Here is a 5,699-nt window from a genome sequence, read left to right as displayed (position 1 = left end):
AGGCACCGCCCCTGAACGCAAAGGGAAGCCCCCCAGAAAGCCAGGAGCACTGACCTCCCCAGGGTTCTGCTTACATGTCCCTCCAGACGTGAACAAGCAGCCATACCTCCCTCACCGAAACGGGAGCCCACTAAACCCTTGTCTCCTGTAAGGTGATTCTCCTCTGGTATTTGGTTACAGCAATAAGGAATAACTGCAGGGCTGGAGGGATAGCTCAGCCGTTAAAGGCTAGGCTCACAACCAAAAATATAAGGAATAACTGCAATTCTCCTTCAATTGCAATAACTTCAGTCTCCTTGCAGTTCTCAGCAAGCCATACCCTTGATGATCGGCAAAGCAAGAGAGAGGGGCGGGGCATATTTCTAAGATGCCTTTAGAAGATGCCTGATGAGCCGGCGTTGACTGAATTTCATCTTCATCCGGGATAACTGTGACCTGTATTGTCTTCACCTTCAGGAACCTCAGGCCTACTGGATCTGATAAAGCTCAACGAATTTGGGGTTCGGCCCCACGGGACTCAGGTCTTAAATCATCCCATAGGGGCTGTTTTCCATTAATCTGGTGATTTTATATTCTTTTAAAAAAGAAACAAAAATGAGCTTAATTTTGTTTTGAGTACTAGGTATTGAATCTAGGGCCATCACATGTTCAGTGAGCACTCCAACACTTATTTATGTATTTATATCCCAAGCTCTCTTAAAAAAAATAAAATAAGGAATTAAGTTGCTCCTCCTGCCTCAGCCTCCCAAGTATCTGGGATTACAATCATGTGCCGATAGGCTTGACTGAAATATATTATTTTCATTCATATGACCAACTTTTCAATGAGGCCTATGTAACATGTGTACCCCAATATATTGTGTACCCTAATAAACTTATCTGGGGATCAGAGGACAGAACCAGCCACTAGATTAGACATAGAGGCCAGATGGTGGTGGCACACACACCTTTAATCCTAGCACTTGGGAGGCAGAGATCCGTCTGGATCTCTGTGAGTTCAAGACCACACTGGAAACATAGTCAGGCATGGTGGGACACACCTTTATTAATCCCAGCACTTGAGATCTCATGCCTTTGCTACCAAGTATTGGGGAAGCAGACTCGCCTTTAATCCCAGCACTAGGAAGGAAGGAAGATGGCAGGGCACAGAAAGGTGTATATAAGGTGAGTAAACAGGAAGTCTCGCTCTGGAAGTTGGTAAGGTAAGGTTAGCTGTGGCTTGTTTTATTCCCTCTGATCTTTCAGCTTTCACCCCAATATCTGGTTCTAGGTTTTTTTTTTTTTTGTTTTGTTTTTTTTTAATTAATAAGACCATTTAGCAATTCGTGTTACAGGCCTACATTGAAAACATACAGAAATACAGGCCTATATTGGAAATCCTCATTACGTCTGCTTCTCTCCGGATGAGCTACATAATTCTCCCAAGAATGTGAATATTGAAACTCTAAAGTGCAGCCATTCAGTCATCATGAGCAATGCCCTAGATCTTCAGCATCCAGAGAATAAATTATCTCAGAAATAACTGCACCCTTTTATCACTTCCTCCTCTTAGCCCATTTTTTTTGAAGTTCAAAGTAGATTTTTCAGCCACGGACAGACGAAGCTTCGTGAGGAAAGGAGGGGTTTCAGAAGGCAGACAATCAGAGAAATATCTCCGCCCCCCCCCACCGCCCCCCAGGCTTTATCCCTTCCTGCCACAGGATGGCAAACAATTTCAATGACTGTGTCCCCTGGGAAGCAGAGAATAAAAAGGCTAAGCGCACACAAATTGAAAAGCTGTAATACAATTACCTTCTGCTCTTTCAAACACCCAGACTGTGACCAGGGAGGGCTTCAGAACCTGCAGAGGCAGCTTCCTCTCTTGGGATAAGAAAATGGCTGTGACAATGGCTGACAACACCTTGCTTCAAAGGGCTGGGCTGAGATAAGGCCCTGTGGTGTCGCTAGACTCCAGCAGCCTGTCATCAAAAGGCCTGTAACCTGAAGGTGCTGATTGCCTCGCAGAGCAGAAGGTTAAAGGCTGGACTTTGGGGCCAATAGAACGTTTTGCAACCAACCCTTGGACGATTAAAAAAAAAAACAAAAAACAAACAAAAAAAAAAAAAACACCCCATTGGCTTTATCCTACCTAGCCCAGGGAAGTAGAATTGCATTGTCCGATTTCCCCAGGAATTCTTCCTGTGAGCCTTTGTGGAGCCTGTTCCACAGGGTGCCGGATCAAGAACTTGGACCAGGAGAAGTCTACACAGACCAGTGTGATATGAGAGAAACCCCACCAAGGAATCCAGGCTGATCACACAATCTTTCTAGCAGAAGTAAAAGTAGTCCCGTGACTCCCGCCCCGCCCCCCCCCCCCCCCTGAGGTGATATAGCTTTATCTCTGGGCAAAACAATTCCTTCCTTTATCGTTGTTTGGACAGCCCTGTGAAAACGGGTCAGCGGAAATACGCCAACTGTTGGCATGGCCATATCTATCATATACTTTTTTTTTTTTATATAAGGTCTTACACTCCCATGAAGCCTGGCCTGGCCCTGGGTGATGACCCTCTTATCCCAGCCTCCTCAGCACTGAGATTACAGGCCTGTACCACCTATAATCTTTGTATACTTTCTGATTAGTTCCTTGAATGTTTAAGATATTATTTATTGTTTTTATACACAGGTGTGGCTTGAAAGTAGCTCTTTTCCTAGAGGAAAAACTTCCAGAGTCACCTGTAAATGAAAATAATGGACGTGTTATTTTCCAGAGATGAGTCGAGTTTTGGTGTTTGGAGGACTTCAACTGGAACTTTCGAGGCCCTCCAAACTGTGCCTTCCTCTCGGCTCTCTTTTTAGAGTTAGAAGGGTGAAGACCCTTGGACACTTGAGTGTAAAGAAATGAAACAAGATTCCCAAGAATTGGATATCAGCGGGTCTTTAGGAGAGCCTAGGACACAGGATGGACACGTGCCCACCTGTTACATGCTCGATGTCAGCATGTCTTTAGGTCAGCGTAGGGCACAGGATGGACACGTATCCACCTGTCACATGCTCGTGCCAGGAGCCCAGGCCACTTGGCTGCAAATTCAAGAGAGCATGTTGCTGGCCTAGAGCCAGAATTGGGAGCTGCAGAAATGTACTTTGGACTGCCTGGAAGGTTCAAGTCGATCCTGAAGCATGCTCATACTCCTGTAGAGTTCACATAATCCCTAGCTGATCTCGACTCACATGTCCATCCACTCTCTAGTTGGTAAATATAGGAATAGTCCCATTTCCATAATCTAGTTTTTAATGGAAAACTGGGACAATGTCTGCCTTCTCACATCTCACTTATGGGTAGCATCTGATGGATTGTATTAATTTATGAGCTGAAAAACCTTGTGCACTCCTTCATAGCTCCTTGGATGAGACATGAAGTACAGGGATGACACTTTGCATTCGTCAGAAGCGTGGTGTGCAGATCCCTTGGTTTGGCATCTTTCTGTCTCACCACATCATGAAGGGCAGGACATTTGAAGCCTTTGGCGACAGAAGCAGATCTGTTGCTTACCAGCTCTGGGATGTCTGGTAAGCTATTGGCTTTTCTTTGTGTGGATCAGTGTCGGGGATGATGACACAGAGCTCCCCAAGTGACAATACCTGGTGCATAGCCAGGATATTCTTTTGGTAAGCCCAAATTTGACCCAATGATTCTAGAATATGTTACTCCAACCCATTCGTTAGGTATGAGATAAAAACCATGGGCTGGAGAGATGACTCAGTGGTTAAGATCTCTGACTGCAGGGTGGGTCAAGGCCGTGATGGGGGGAACCCACAGAGACAGCTGACTTGAGCTCCTGAGAGCTCATGGGTTCTGAATCACCAATTAACGAGCCTGTATGGGACCGACCTAAGCCCTCTGCTTGTGTGCGACAGTTGTGAAGTTTGGCCTGTTAGTGGGGTTCCTAGCAGTGGGATCAGGACCTGTCCCTGGTGCTTGAGCTGGCTTTTGGGAACCTGTTCCCCTTGCTGGGTTCCTTGTCCAACCTTGATGCAGGGGGAGGAGCTTGGTCCTGCCTCAACTTGGTGTGCCATGCTTTGTTGACTCCCGTGGGAGGGCCTGCCTGCTCCTTTCTTAGTGGAGACAGAGGAGGAGTGGATGTCGGGGGGAAGGGGTAGATGGTGGTGGGGAAGGAACAGGAGGAGAGGAGGGAGGGGAAACTGTGGTTGGTATGTAAAATAAATGAAAAAAAATAAAAAAAAGAAATCTCTGGCTGCTCCTCCAGGGGACCCAGGTTCAACTCCTAGCACCCCATGATGGCTAACAATAGTTTGTAACTCCAGTCCAAGGGCATCTGATGCTGGATTCTGTGGGCACTGTAAGCAGAGACATACATACAGGCAAAATATCCATACATATAAAGAAGAATAAATAAAAAGATTAAAAATCAAACCAAGTTGTCTTTTTTTTTTTTTTTGGTTTTTCGAGACAGGGTTTCTCTGTGTAGCTTTGCGCCTTTCCTGGAGCTCACTTGGTAGCCCAGGCTGGCCTTGAACTCACAGAGATCCGCCTGGCTCTGCCTCCCGAGTGCTGGGATTAAAGGCGTGCGCCACCAACGCCCGGCTCCAAGTTGTCTTTTGGAGTACTAGAAATAGTCAGGAACATCTATCATGCATTCAGCACTTGCTACAGTGGGGAATATTTTAAAAACTATAACATTTTAGCATGCCATTTAAAAAGTCTGATTGTTCAGAATATAGAATGAACTCCTACAACCCAACAACAAGAACACCAACAACCACAATAAAAGCTGGGCAAAAGACAGAAATAAAATTCCTCCAAAGAAGATGGCGGGGGCCTAGAGAGACGGCTCAGGAGCTAAGAGTATTTGCTGCTCCTGAAGAGGACCTAAGTTCGGTTCCCAGCACCTTTGTTAGATAACCTACAACAGGCTGTGACTCCAGAGAATCCAACGCTGTCTCTGGTCTTCTCCAGTACCTACGCACATGTAGCATTGACAGACACAGACACATATACCTATTTTTTAAAAAAATTCATTAAAATGTTTAAAAGAAGATAGCCAGGAATACATATATAATGGGGCGGGTCTTAGCTACTCAAGAGTCTTGGGTGGGAAGACCTCCAGTTCAAAACCCACCTGGACTACAAAGTGAGTTCAAGGCCACCTAGGTCACTTCGTGAGAATCTCAGAATTTGCAAATGACTGGCAGGGGAGAGGCTGAGATGGACACCTTGAGTTCAGTCCCTGGAACTCCCATAAAGATGGAAGGAGAAAAAGGTTCCACAACGTTGTCTTCTGACCTTCCCACAGGCAGCATGGGCGGCATGCGCTCCCCCATAATGATAAATGACATAAGTGAATTTTTTTAAAAGTTTGATTTTTTAAATGATGAAAGAGCTGGAGATATAGTTCAGTGTTAGCATTTTGCACACGTGCAAGGTCTCGGGTTCAATGCCACTACCACAAAAAAAAAACAGAAACACAGAAAATGGACTTAGTACCACATGGGTCATCAAGGAAATGAAAATCAAGTTATAATAGGTTGCCATTTTTCCATCCACTAGAATGAGTGTAATTTTTAAAACTGGGACTGGGGGCTGGAGATGGCTTCAGCAAAGAAGAAGTTATTGTTGTAGACCCCAGCTTCCATTCCCAGCACCTACATGGTGGCTTACAACCGTCTGTAATTCTAGACCCAAAGGAACTGACATAGCACAC

Source organism: Peromyscus maniculatus, chromosome 17 (genome assembly GCF_049852395.1).
Source record: "Peromyscus maniculatus bairdii isolate BWxNUB_F1_BW_parent chromosome 17, HU_Pman_BW_mat_3.1, whole genome shotgun sequence".
Lineage (NCBI taxonomy): Eukaryota > Metazoa > Chordata > Mammalia > Rodentia > Cricetidae > Peromyscus > Peromyscus maniculatus.
The sequence above is the reverse complement of the archived record's forward strand: the minus strand, read 5'-3'. Positions refer to the sequence as shown.